Source organism: Dendrobates tinctorius, unplaced genomic scaffold (assembly GCF_039654945.1).
Source record: "Dendrobates tinctorius isolate UK_male_01 unplaced genomic scaffold, ASM3965494v1 ptg000048l, whole genome shotgun sequence".
Classification (NCBI taxonomy): Eukaryota; Metazoa; Chordata; class Amphibia; order Anura; family Dendrobatidae; genus Dendrobates; species Dendrobates tinctorius.
In genome coordinates this window covers 6,437,501-6,451,482 of record NW_027361716.1, presented here as the reverse complement: position 1 = coordinate 6,451,482, position 13,982 = coordinate 6,437,501, and the positions used below count along the sequence as shown (strand labels likewise).

At 39.2% G+C, this 13,982-nt stretch overlaps 9 non-coding genes across 9 annotated transcripts; all 9 read left to right on the top strand.

Annotated features, from left to right (window-relative positions):
* Positions 1 to 980: 980 nt before the first annotated feature.
* Positions 981 to 1,052, top strand: TRNAQ-UUG (transfer RNA glutamine (anticodon UUG)). Its single transcript has one exon. It is a non-coding gene; the product is annotated as a tRNA-Gln (tRNA).
* A 924-nt stretch (positions 1,053 to 1,976) lies between these two features.
* On the top strand, positions 1,977 to 2,058 carry TRNAS-UGA (transfer RNA serine (anticodon UGA)). Its single transcript has one exon. It is a non-coding gene; the product is annotated as a tRNA-Ser (tRNA).
* A 1,633-nt stretch (positions 2,059 to 3,691) lies between these two features.
* TRNAS-UGA (transfer RNA serine (anticodon UGA)) lies at positions 3,692 to 3,773 on the top strand. The gene has a single exon. It is a non-coding gene; the product is annotated as a tRNA-Ser (tRNA).
* A 4,626-nt stretch (positions 3,774 to 8,399) lies between these two features.
* Positions 8,400 to 8,471, top strand: TRNAQ-UUG (transfer RNA glutamine (anticodon UUG)). Its single transcript has one exon. It is a non-coding gene; the product is annotated as a tRNA-Gln (tRNA).
* An 816-nt stretch (positions 8,472 to 9,287) lies between these two features.
* On the top strand, positions 9,288 to 9,359 carry TRNAQ-UUG (transfer RNA glutamine (anticodon UUG)). Its single transcript has one exon. It is a non-coding gene; the product is annotated as a tRNA-Gln (tRNA).
* Positions 9,360 to 10,274: 915 nt separating this feature from the next.
* Positions 10,275 to 10,356, top strand: TRNAS-AGA (transfer RNA serine (anticodon AGA)). Its single transcript has one exon. It is a non-coding gene; the product is annotated as a tRNA-Ser (tRNA).
* A 655-nt stretch (positions 10,357 to 11,011) lies between these two features.
* Positions 11,012 to 11,083, top strand: TRNAQ-UUG (transfer RNA glutamine (anticodon UUG)). The gene has a single exon. It is a non-coding gene; the product is annotated as a tRNA-Gln (tRNA).
* A 915-nt stretch (positions 11,084 to 11,998) lies between these two features.
* TRNAS-AGA (transfer RNA serine (anticodon AGA)) lies at positions 11,999 to 12,080 on the top strand. Its single transcript has one exon. It is a non-coding gene; the product is annotated as a tRNA-Ser (tRNA).
* Positions 12,081 to 13,738: 1,658 nt separating this feature from the next.
* Positions 13,739 to 13,820, top strand: TRNAS-UGA (transfer RNA serine (anticodon UGA)). The gene has a single exon. It is a non-coding gene; the product is annotated as a tRNA-Ser (tRNA).
* The last annotated feature ends 162 nt before the right edge of the window (positions 13,821 to 13,982 follow it).

Below are 13,982 nucleotides of genomic sequence, written 5' to 3'. Positions count from 1 at the left end.
TTTGGATTATTTTTAAGGATGTTTTTGGAGCTGACTGACTCCAAATCCACATTATGAAGAGGGAAAAGCTTTAAACTGTGAATGGTTCCCATTGATGATGACTTTAAATCCGATTTTTGCATTTTACTGAGACCTTGTATTTTCTTTTCATTTTCTGAGATGTCTTCCAGTGGGTTGATCACTGAGCTTGATCATGGTGCTATTAGAAAACATGTGTGAAACTCATAAAAGCTTGACGTCTGAGTAAGTCGTGGCCGATTGGTTAAGGCGATGTACTAGAAATCCATTGGGGTCTCCCCGTGCAGGTTCAAATTCTGCCGACTACGTCTATGTTTCACTAACTTTTTGACCTTTTATCTTTGTTGTTCAATTTGCGTGTTTACTAGTCTATTCCCCATGACAGTGATCTGTGATGGAGCGAGTTTCTAGGACCAAACTGACTTTATCTTTGACTGTTCTTTAGATAATCTATTCTGGAGCAACATTACATGTGCGACTTGCCGCTAATCAAAAGAAGCACCGTGGGTGCCATCAGGTAAGAGGTTTTTCTCTTGATCTTGTCCAGCAGCCACAGACGGCTGTCCTGGCTAATGGACTGGGACATGCACTTTGATTTGTACAAACCTTAAATTATCTCTCAGATGAAGCCTTTTACCATGCAATGCTAATCTTTATCGACTACTGGATGAACAGTTTTCTAACAGTATAATTTTTGCAATTTATGTTTTTCACACTTTTTCCAAGTAACAGATACAGCAATCTTTTTACTAGCCACTTTTCATCAACATTTCAAACTGCGCTAACTGTGATATCGTGGAAATGTTGGTAAATTTGTGGAATGAAAGGTTATAAGATATCAATTTATCATTGTGTATGATTGCAGATTTGCACTGCAGCTTTGGAGCCTGTTTTCGCCATCGTTCACGATTTCATATGCTTTATTCAGCACAACAAGCCGCAGCAATGACTGAGTCATGGTTGGTTCCATGGTGTAATGGTTAGCACTCTGCACTTTGAATCCAGTGATCTGAGTTCAAATCTCAGTGGAACCTGGGCACACATTTCAATTTTTCCATGTGCACTCAGATCGACGATGCAGAATGTTTATGATGAAACAAGCAATTTAAAATCCACATAATAAAAGACAAAAAAAGAGTTCAAGGATTCATGGAATACCATGATCAAAGCTGTCAATCAAGTAGGATTAGCAAAAATTAAAATTGTCTATATCACTCATTGTCTATGTCATACTCTGTGACTTGAGTCAATATTCACATAACACTCTTTCCAAGTTGCTGAATCTGACAAGGATTTGAAGCCAAAATGGCTTCAGGAAGTGTTTTTGATTTTTCTCTAAGCCATCTTTTCTTGTGTTTTCCAGAATTTCCTAAAGTGCCTTATAAACATTTTTGGTGGTGTTTTTCTAAATATTCTTTTCGGCGTCTTTTGAATGTGTTTTGTGGCTTTTTTTGTAGCACACAAAAGTCAATCAGGACCCTTTATAGGGTCTTTCGACAATTACCCTTGACTTGTATTATAGGTATGGAGCCGTTCAAAGTGAAAAACAGCTGAAGATTGATATGGTAATTTCAGTTAACTGCTGGACATTTTTGGAAACTTCAGATGGTTAATAGACGCTCCAAAGCCTGATCAAATGAACATCAAGTCTTTTTTACTTGGAAATGATTATGTTCAGTCTTCTCAGCATTTTCGGATTATTTTTAAGGATGTTTTTGGAGCTGACTGACTCCAAATCCACATTATGAAGAGGGAAAAGCTTTAAACTGTGAATGGTTCCCATTGATGATGACTTTAAATCAGATTTTTGTATTTTACTGAGACCTTGTATTTTCTTTTCATTTTCTGAGATGTCTTCCAGAGGGTTGATCACTGAGCGTGATCATGGTGCAATAACTTGGTGCAATAGTTTTCTAATAAGAAAACATGTGTGAAGCTCATAACAGCTTGACATCCGAGTAGTCGTGGACTAGTGGTTAAGGCGATGGACTTGAAATCCATTGGGGTCTCCCCGCGCAGGTTCAAATCCTGCCGTCTATGATTCCATAACTTTTTGACCTTTTATCTTTTTTGTTCAATTTGCATATTTACTAGTCTATTCCCCATGACAGTGATATGTGATGGAGCGAGTTTCTAGGACCAAACTGACTTTATCTTTGACTGTTCTTTAGATAATCTATTCTGGAGCAACATTACATGTGCGACTTGTCGCCAATCAAAAGAAACACCGTGGGTGCCATCAGGTAAGAGGTTTTTCTCTTGATCTTGTCCAGCAGCCACAGACCGCTGTCCTGGCTAATGGACTGGGACATGCACTTTGATTTGCACAAACCTTAAATTATCTCTCAGATGAAGCCTTTTACCATGCAATGCTAATCTTTATCGACTACTGGATGAACAGTTTTCTAACAGTATAAGTTTTGCAATTTATTTTTTTCACACTTTTTCCAAGTAACAGATACAGCAATCTTTTTACTAGCCACTTTTCATCAACATTTCAAACTGCGCTAGCTGTGATATCGTGGAAATGTTGGTAAATTTGTGGAATGAAAGGTTATAAGATATCAATTTACCATTGTGTATGATTGCAGATTTGCACTGCAGCTTTGGAGCCTGTTTTCGCCATCGTTCACGATTTCATATGCTTTATTCAGCAAAACAAGCCGCAGCCATGATTGCGTCATGGTTGGTTCCATGGTGTAATGGTTAGCTCTCTGGACTTTGGATCCAGTGATCTGAGTTGAAATCTCAATAGAACCTGAGCACACATTTTGATTTTTCCATCTGCACTCAGATCGACGATGCCCAATGTTTATGATGAAACAAGCAATTTAAAATACACATAATAAAAGACAAAAAAAGAGTTCAAGGATTCATGGAATACCATGGTCAAAGCTGTCAATCAAGTAGGATTAGCAAAAATTAAAATTGTCTGTCACTCATTGTCTATGTCATACGAAGCAATCTCATACTCTGTGACTTGAGTCAATATTCACATAACACTCTTTCCAAGTGGGTGAATCTGACAAGGATTTGAAGCCAAAATGGCTTCAGGAAGTGTTTTTGATTTTTCTCTAAGCCATCTTTTCTTGTGTTTTCCAGAATTTCCTAAAGTGCCTTATAAACATTTTTGGTGGTGTTTTTCTAAAAATTCTTTTCGGCGTCTTTTGAATGTGTTTTGTGGCTTTTTTTGTAGCACACAAAAGTCAATCAGGACCCTTTATAGGGTCTTTCGAACCTTACCGTTGACTTGTATTATAGGTATGGAGCTGTTCAAAGTGAAAAACATCTGAAGATTGATATGGTAATTTCAGTTAACCGCTGGACATTTTTGGAAACTTGAGATGGTTAATAGATGCTCCAAAGCCTGATCAAATGAACATCAAGTCTATTTTACTTGGAAATGATTATTTTCAGTCTTCTCAGCATTTTCGGATTATTTTTAAGGATGTTTTTGGAGCTGACTGACTCCAAATCCACATTATGAAGAGGGAAAAGCTTTAAACTGTGAATGGTTCCCATTGATGATGACTTTAAATCAGATTTTTGCATTTTACTGAGACCTTGTATTTTCGTTTCATTTTCTGAGATGTCTTCCAGAGGGTTGATCACTGAGCGTGATCATGGTGCTATTAGAAAACATGTGTGAAGCTCATAACAGGTTGACGTCCGACTAGTCGTGGCCGAGTGGTTAAGGCGATGGACTTGAAATCCATTGGGGTCTCCCTGCGCAGGTTCAAATCCTGCCGACTACGTCTATGTTTCAATGACTTTTTGACCTTTTATCTTTGTTGTTCAATTTGCATGTTTACTAGTCTATTCCCCATGACAGTGATCTGTGATGGAGCGAGTTTCTAGGACCAAACTGATGTTATCTTTGACTGTTCTTTAGATAATCTATTCTGGAGCAACATTACATGTGCGACTTGCCGCTAATCAAAAGAAGCACCGTGGGTGCCATCAGGTAAGAGGTTTTTCTCTCGATCTTGTCCAGCAGCCACAGACCGCTGTCCTGGCTAATGGACTGGGACATGCACTTTGATTTGCACAAACCTTAACCCCTTCACTACCAAGGGTGGTTTGCACGTTAACTCCCGGGCCAATTTTTACAATTCTGACCACTGTACCTTTATGAGGTCATAACACTGGAACGCTTTCATGGATCCCGGTGATTCTGACATTGTTTTCTCGTGACATATTGTACTTCATGGTAGTGGTAAAATTGCATTCAAATAACTTGCGTTTATTTGTGAAAAAAAACGGAAATTTGGCGAAAATTTTGAAAATTTCGCAATTTTCCAACTTTGAATTTTTATGCCCTTAAATCACAGCAATACGGCACACAAAAAACTTAATACATAACATTTCCCACATGTTTACTTTACATCAGCACAATTTTGGATCCAAAATTTTTTTTTGTTAGGAAGTTATAAGGGTTAAAAATTGACCAGCGATTTCTCATTTTTGCAACACCATTTTATTTTTAGGGACCACTTCACATTTGAAGCCACTTTGAGGGGTCTATATGATAGAAAATACCCAAAAGTGACACCATTCTAAAAACTGCACCCCTTAAGGTGCTTAAAACCACATTCACGAAGTTTATTAACCCTTTAGGTGCGTCACAGGAATTTTTTGAATATTAAAAAAAAAATGAACATTTAGCTTTTTTTCACAAAAAAAATACTTCAGGTTCAATTTTCTTTATTTTACCAAGGGTAACAGGAGAAATTGGACTGCAAAAGTTATTGTGCAATTTGTCCTGAGTACGCTGATACCTGATATGTGGGGGGGAACCACTGTTTCGGCGCATGGCAGACCTCAGTAGGGAAGGAGCACTGTTTGACTTTTTCAATGCAAAATTGGCTGGAATTCAGATCGGACGCCATGTCGCGTTTGGAGAGCCCCTGATGTACCTAAACAGTGGAAACCCCCCAAGTGACCCCATTTTGGAAACTAGACCCCCCAAGGAACTTATCTAGATATGTGGTGAGAACTTTGAACCCACAAGGGCTTCACAGAAATTTATAACGTACAGCGGTACAATTAAAAAATCATATTTTTTCCACAAAAATGATCTTTTCACCCCCAATTTTTATTTTTCCAAGGGTAACAGGACCCTAAAAGTTATTGTGCAATTTGTCCTGAGTACGCTGATACCCCATATGTGGGTGTAAATGACTATTTGGGCGCATAGCAGAGCTCGGAAGGGAAGCAGCGCCATTTGACGTTTTTGGCTAGAATTGAGATCGGACACCATGTCACGATTGGAAAACCCCTGATGTACCAAAACAGTGGAAACCCCCCACAAATGACACCATTTTGGAATCTAGACCCCCCAAGGAACTTATCTAGATGTGTGGTGAGAACTTTGAACCCCCAAGGGCTTCACAGAAGTTTATAACGTACAGCAGTACAATTAAAAAATCATATTTTTTCCACAAAAATGATCTCTTCACCCTCAATTCTTATTTTCCCAAAAGTAACAGGACCCTAAAAGATATTGTGCAATTTATCCTGAGTACGCTGATACCCCACATGTGGGTGTAAACCACTATTTGGGCGCATGGCAGAGCTCGGAAGGGAAGCAGCGCCATTTGACGTTTTTGGCTGGAATTGAGATCGGACACCATGTCGCGTTAGGAAAGCCCCTGATGTACCAAAACAGTAGAAACCCCCCACAAATGACACCATTTTGGAAACTAGACCCCCCAAGGAACTTATCTAGATGTGTGGTGAGCACTTTGAACCCCCCAGTGCTTCACTGAAGTTTATAACGTCCGGGCGTGAAAATAAAAAAATCGTATTTTTTCCACAAACATCATCTTTTAGTCCCCATTTTTTTATTTTCCCAAGGGTAACAGGAGAAATTGAACCCCAAAAGTTGTTGTCCAATTTGTCCTGAGTACGCTGATACCTCATATGTGGGAGAAAACTACTGTATGGGCACACGTCGGGGCTCGGAAGGGAAGTAGTGACGTTTTGGAATGCAGACTTTGATGGATTGGTCTGCGGGTGTCATGTGCGTTTGGAGAGCCCCTGATGTACCTAAACTATTGAAACTCCCCACAAGTGACCCCATTTTGGAAACTAGACCCCCCACGGAGCTTATCTAGATGTGTGGAGAGCACTTTGAACCCCCAAGTGCTTCACAGAAGTTTATAACGCCTGGGCGTGAAAATAAAAAAAACATTTTTTTCCGCAAAATTATATTTTTGCCCCCAATTTTTTATTTTCCTAAGGGTAACAGGAGAAATTGGACCCCAAAAGTTGTTTTGTAATTTGTCCTGAGTAGGCTGATACCCTACATGTGGGGGTAAAACACTGTTTGGGCACATGGCAGAGCTTGGAAGGGAAGGAGCACCATTTGACTTTTTCAACACAGAATTGGCTGGAATTGAGATCAGACGCCATGTTGCCTTTGGAGAGCACCTGATGTGCCCAAACAGTGGAAACCCCCAATTATAACTCCAACCCTAACCTCAACACACCCCTAACCCTAATCTGAGCCCTAGCCCTAACCCTAGCCCTAACCCTAGCCCTAACCCTAGCCCTAACCCTAGCCCTAACCCTAACCCTAGCCCTAGCGGGAAAATGGAAATAAATACATTTTTTTTATTTTATTATTTTTCCCTAACTAAGGGGGTGATATCGGGGGGTTTGATTTACGATTTATGGCGGTTTTTATGTTTGGCGGCTGTCGCACGCTAAAAGACGCTTTTTATTGTAAAAAATAGTTTTTGCATCACCACATATTGTGAGCTATAATTTTTCCGTATTTTGACCCACCGAGTCATGTGAGGTCTTATTTTTTGCGGGACGAGTTGACGTTTTTATTGGTACCATTTTCGGGCATGTGACATTTTTTGATCGCTTTTTATTCCGATTTTGGGGGCGCAGAATGAACAAAAAACAGTGTTTCATGAATTTCTTTTGGGGGGGTGCGTTTACACCGTTCCGCGTGCGGTAAAATTGATAACGCGTTTTTATTCTTCGGGTCAGTACGGTTACAGCAATCCTCATTTAGGTCGTTTTTTTATGTTTTGTCGGTTTTTTGCAATGAAAACAATTTTATATAAAAAATAATTATTTTTGTATCGCTTTATTCTGCGAGCTATAACTTTTTTATTTTTTTGCGGATGATACTGTATGATGGCTCGTTTTTTGCGGGACAAGATGACGTTTTCAGCGGTACCATGCATATTTATATATGTCTTTTTGATCGCGCGTTATTGCACTTTTTGTTCGGTGGTATGATAATAAATCATTATTTTTTGCTTCGTTTTTTATTTTTATTTTTTAAGGGGTTCGCTAAAGGGGTTAACTAATGGGACAGTTTTATAGGGCAGGTCATTACGGACGCGGCAATACCAAATATGTGTACTTTTATTGTTTTTGTTTTTTTTATTTTGAAAAAATGGATTTATTGGGGAATATTTTTTTTTTTTTTAATTATTTTTAACACTTTTTTTTTTTTTTTTACTTTATTACCTTGTCCCAGGTGGGACATCACTGTCCTGTGACAGATCGCTGATCTGTCACATCACAGATCACTGTGACAGATCAGCGATCTGACACAGGCACTGCTGAAGGCTTCCTCATGCCTGCGCTTTGCAGGCACTGAGGAAGCCAGCTTCCTCAGGCCCCCGAAGGCCCCCGTCGCCATCTTGGATTCGGGGGCCTGGAGGAAAGGAGCCCCCCGCAGCAGCGCTGCACATTGCGCTGCTGTGGGGGGCTCAGGGAAGCACGGAGGGAGCCCCCACCCTGCCGATACTTCCCTTTAACCACCGGTACACCGCGATCGCGTTTGATCGCGGTGTGCAAGGGGTTAACGTGTCGGGGGCGGTCCGTGACCACCCCTGACACATTGTGCCGGGTGTCAGCTATGATAATTAGCTGACACTCGGCCGCGATCAGCGGCGCTCACCACGTGGGCGCCTCTGATCGCGATGACGTAATATTCCGTCCATGGTAATTAGGTCCATGGTGACATGGACGGAATATTACGTCAATTGTAGGTAAGGGGTTAAATTATCTCTCAGATGAAGCCTTTTACCATGCAATGCTAATCTTTATCGACTACTGGATGAACAGTTTTCTAACAGTATAAGTTTTGCAATTTATTTTTTTCACACTTTTTCCAAGTAACAGATACAGCAATCTTTTTACTAGCCACTTTTCATCAACATTTCAAACTGCGCTAGCTGTGATATCGTGGAAATGTTGGTAAATTTGTGGAATGAAAGGTTATAAGATATCAATTTACCATTGTGTATGATTGCAGATTTGCACTGCAGCTTTGGAGCCTGTTTTCGCCATCGTTCACGATTTCATATGCTTTATTCAGCAAAACAAGCCGCAGCCATGATTGCGTCTTGGTTGGTTCCATGGTGTAATGGTTAGCACTCTGGACTTTGAATCCAGTGATCTGAGTTCAAATCTCAGTAGAACCTGGGCACACATTTCGATTTTTCCATCTGCACTCAGATCGACGATGCCCAATGTTTATGATGAAACAAGCAATTTAAAATCCACATAATAAAAGACAAAAAAAGAGTTCAAGGATTCATGGAATACCATGGTCAAAGCAGTCAATCAAGTAGGAATAGCAAAAATTAAAATTGTCTATGTCACTAATTGTCTATGTCATACCAAGCAATTTGCATGTATACTAGTCTATTCCCCATGACAGTGATCTGTGATGGAGCGAGTTTCTAGGACCAAACTGACGTTATCTTTGACTGTTCTTTAGATAATCTATTCTGGAGCAACATTACATGTGCGACTTGCCGCTAATCAAAAGAAGCACCGTGGGTGCCATCAGGTAAGAGGTTTTTCTCTCGATCTTGTCCAGCAGCCACAGACCGCTGTCCTGGCTAATGGACTGGGACATGCACTTTGATTTGCACAAACCTTAAATTATCTCTCAGATGAAGCCTTTTACCATGCAATGCTAATCTTTATCGACTACTGGATGAACAGTTTTCTAACAGTATAAGTTTTGCAATTTATTTTTTTCACACTTTTTCCAAGTAACAGATACAGCAATCTTTTTACTAGCCACTTTTCATCAACATTTCAAACTGCGCTAGCTGTGATATCGTGGAAATGTTGGTAAATTTGTGGAATGAAAGGTTATAAGATATCAATTTACCATTGTGTATGATTGCAGATTTGCACTGCAGCTTTGGAGCCTGTTTTCGCCATCGTTCACGATTTCATATGCTTTATTCAGCAAAACAAGCCACAGCCATCATTGCGTCTTGGTTGGTTCCATGGTGTAATGGTTAGCACTCTGGACTTTGAATCCAGTGATCTGAGTTCAAATCTCAGTAGAACCTGGGCACACATTTCGATTTTTCCATCTGCACTCAGATCGACGATGCCCAATGTTTATGATGAAACAAGCAATTTAAAATCCACATAATAAAAGACAAAGAAAGAGTTCAAGGATTCATGGAATACCATGGTCAAAGCAGTCAATCAAGTAGGATTAGCAAAAATTAAAATTGTCTATGTCACTCATTGTCTATGTCATACCAAGCAATCTCATACTCTGTGACTTGAGTCAATATTCACATAACACTCTTTCCAAGTGGGTGAATCTGACAAGGATTTGAAGCCAAAATGGCTTCAGGAAGTGTTTTTGATTTTTCTCTAAGCCATCTTTTCTTGTGTTTTCCAGAATTTCCTAAAGTGCCTTATAAACATTTTTGGTGGTGTTTTTCAAAAAATTATTTTCGGCGTCTTTTGAATGTGTTTTGTGGCTTTTTTTGTAGCACACAAAAGTCAATCAGGACCCTTTATAGGGTCTTTCGAACCTTACCCTTGACTTGTATTATAGGTATGGAGCTGTTCAAAGTGAAAAACAGCTGAAGATTGATATGGTAATTTCAGTTAACCGCTGGACATTTTTGGAAACTTGAGATGGTTAATAGACGCTCCAAAGCCTGATCAAATGAACATCAAGTCTTTTTTACTTGGAAATGATTATGTTCAGTCTTCTCAGCATTTTCGGATTATTTTTAAGGATGTTTTTGGAGCTGACTGACTCCAAATCCACATTATGAAGAGGGAAAAGCTTTAAACTGTGAATGGTTCCCATTGATGATGACTTTAAATCAGATTTTTGCATTTTACTGAGACCTTGTATTTTCTTTTCATTTTCTGAGATGTCTTCCAGAGGGTTGATCACTGAGCTTGATCATGGTGCTATTAGAAAACATGTGTGAAGCTCATAACAGGTAGATGTCTGAGTAGTCGTGGCCGAGTGGTTAAGGCGATGGGCTAGAAATCCATTGGGGTCTCCCCACGCAGGTGCAAATCCTGCCGACTACATCTATGTTTAAAATAACTTTTTGACCTTTTATCTTTGTTGTTCAATTTGCATGTTTACTAGTCTATTCCCCATGACAGTGATCTGTGATGGAGCGAGTTTCTAGGACCAAACTGACTTTATCTTTGACTGTTCTTTAGATAATCTATTCTGGAGCAACATTACATGTGCGAATTGCTGCTAATCAAAAGAAGCACTGTGGGTGCCATCAGGTAAGAGGTTTTTCTCTTGATCTTGTCCAGCAGCCACAGACTGCTGTCCTGGCTCATGGACTGGGACATGCACTTTGATTTGCACAAACCTTAAATTATCTCTCAGATGAAGCCTTTTACCATGCAATGCTAATCTTTATCGACTACTGGATAAACAGTTTTCTAACAGTATAAGTTTTGCAATTTATTTTTTTCACACTTTTTCCAAGTAACAGATACAGCAATCTTTTTACTAGCCACTTTTCATCAACATTTCAAACTGGGCTAGCTGTGATATCGTGGAAATGTTGGTAAATTTGTGGAATGAAAGGTTATAAGATATCAATTTACCATTGTGTATGATTGCAGATTTGCACTGCAGCTTTGGAGCCTGTTTTCGCCATCGTTCACGATTTCATATGCTTTATTCAGCAAAACAAGCCACAGCCATGATTGCGTCTTGGTTGGTTCCATGGTGTAATGGTTAGCACTCTGGACTTTGAATCCAGTGATCTGAGTTCAAATCTCAGTAGAACCTGGGCACACATTTCGATTTTTCCATCTGCACTCAGATCGACGATGCCCAATGTTTATGATGAAACAAGCAATTTAAAATCCACATAATAAAAGACAAAGAAAGAGTTCAAGGATTCATGGAATACCATGGTCAAAGCAGTCAATCAAGTAGGATTAGCAAAAATTAAAATTGTCTATGTCACTCATTGTCTATGTCATACCAAGCAATCTCATACTCTGTGACTTGAGTCAATATTCACATAACACTCTTTCCAAGTGGGTGAATCTGACAAGGATTTGAAGCCAAAATGGCTTCAGGAAGTGTTTTTGATTTTTCTCTAAGCCATCTTTTCTTGTGTTTTCCAGAATTTCCTAAAGTGCCTTATAAACATTTTTGGTGGTGTTTTTCAAAAAATTATTTTCGGCGTCTTTTGAATGTGTTTTGTGGCTTTTTTTGTAGCACACAAAAGTCAATCAGGACCCTTTATAGGGTCTTTCGAACCTTACCCTTGACTTGTATTATAGGTATGGAGCTGTTCAAAGTGAAAAACAGCTGAAGATTGATATGGTAATTTCAGTTAACCGCTGGACATTTTTGGAAACTTGAGATGGTTAATAGACGCTCCAAAGCCTGATCAAATGAACATCAAGTCTTTTTTACTTGGAAATGATTATGTTCAGTCTTCTCAGCATTTTCGGATTATTTTTAAGGATGTTTTTGGAGCTGACTGACTCCAAATCCACATTATGAAGAGGGAAAAGCTTTAAACTGTGAATGGTTCCCATTGATGATGACTTTAAATCAGATTTTTGCATTTTACTGAGACCTTGTATTTTCTTTTCATTTTCTGAGATGTCTTCCAGAGGGTTGATCACTGAGCTTGATCATGGTGCTATTAGAAAACATGTGTGAAGCTCATAACAGGTAGATGTCTGAGTAGTCGTGGCCGAGTGGTTAAGGCGATGGGCTAGAAATCCATTGGGGTCTCCCCACGCAGGTGCAAATCCTGCCGACTACATCTATGTTTAAAATAACTTTTTGACCTTTTATCTTTGTTGTTCAATTTGCATGTTTACTAGTCTATTCCCCATGACAGTGATCTGTGATGGAGCGAGTTTCTAGGACCAAACTGACTTTATCTTTGACTGTTCTTTAGATAATCTATTCTGGAGCAAAATTACATGTGCGAATTGCTGCTAATCAAAAGAAGCACTGTGGGTGCCATCAGGTAAGAGGTTTTTCTCTTGATCTTGTCCAGCAGCCACAGACTGCTGTCCTGGCTCATGGACTGGGACATGCACTTTGATTTGCACAAACCTTAAATTATCTCTCAGATGAAGCCTTTTACCATGCAATGCTAATCTTTATCGACTACTGGATGAACAGTTTTCTAACAGTATAAGTTTTGCAATTTATTTTTTTCACACTTTTTCCAAGTAACAGATACAGCAATCTTTTTACTAGCCACTTTTCATCAACATTTCAAACTGCGCTAGCTGTGATATCGTGGAAATGTTGGTAAATTTGTGGAATGAAAGGTTATAAGATATCAATTTACCATTGTGTATGATTGCAGATTTGCACTGCAGCTTTGGAGCCTGTTTTCGCCATCGTTCACAATTTCATATGCTTTATTCAGCAAAACAAGCCGCAGCCATGATTGCTTCATGGTTGGTTCCATGGTGTAATGGTTAGCACTCTGGACTTTGAATCCAGTGATCTTAGTTCAAATCTCAGTAGAACCTGGGCACACATTTCGATTTTTCCATCTGCACTCTGATCGACGATGCCCAATGTTTATGATGAAACAAGCAATTTAAAATCCACATAATAAAAGACAAAAAAAGAGTTCAAGGATTCATGGAATACCATCGTCAAAGCAGTAGGATTAGGATCAAGTAGGATTAGCAAAAATTAAAATTGTCTATGTCATACCAAACAATCTCATACTCTGTGAATAGAGTCAATATTCACATAACACTCTTTCCAAGTGGGTGAATCTGACAAGGATTTGAAGCCAAAATGGCTGCAGGAAGTGTTTTCGATTTTTCTCTAAGCCATCTTTTCTTGTGTTTTCCAGAATTTCCTAAAGTGCCTTATAAACATTTTTGGTGGTGTTTTTCTAAAAATTCTTTTCGGCGTCTTTTGAATGTGTTTTGTGGCTTTTTTTGTAGCACACAAAAGTCAATCAGGACCCTTTATAGGGTCTTTCGAACCTTACCCTTGACTTGTATTATAGGTATGGAGCTGTTCAAAGTGAAAAACAGCTGAAGATTGATATGGTAATTTCAGTTAACTGCTGGACATTTTTTGGAAACTTCAGATGGTTAATAGACGCTCCAAAGCCTGATCAAATGAACATCAAGTCTTTTTTACTTGGAAATGATTATGTTCAGTCTTCTCAGCATTTTCGGATTATTTTTAAGGATGTTTTTGGAGCTGACTGACTCCAAATCCACATTATGAAGAGGGAAAAGCTTTAAACTGTGAATGGTTCCCATTGATGATGACTTTAAATCAGATTTTTGTATTTTACTGAGACCTTGTATTTTCTTGTCATTTTCTGAGATGTCTTCCAGAGGGTTGATCACTGAGCGTGATCATGGTGCAATAACTTGGTGCAATAGTTTTCTAATAAGAAAACATGTGTGAAGCTCATAACAGGTTGACATTCTAGTAGTCGTGGCCGAGTGGTTAAGTCGATGGACTTGAAATCCATTGGGGTCTCCCCGCGCAGGTTCAAATCCTGCCGTCTATGTTTCCATAACTTTTTGACCTTTTATCTTTTTTGTTCAATTTGCATATTTACTAGTCTATTCCCCATGACAGTGATCTGTGATGGAGCGAGTTTCTAGGACCAAACTGACATTATCTTTGACTGTTCTTTAGATAATCTATTCTGGAGCAACATTACATGTGC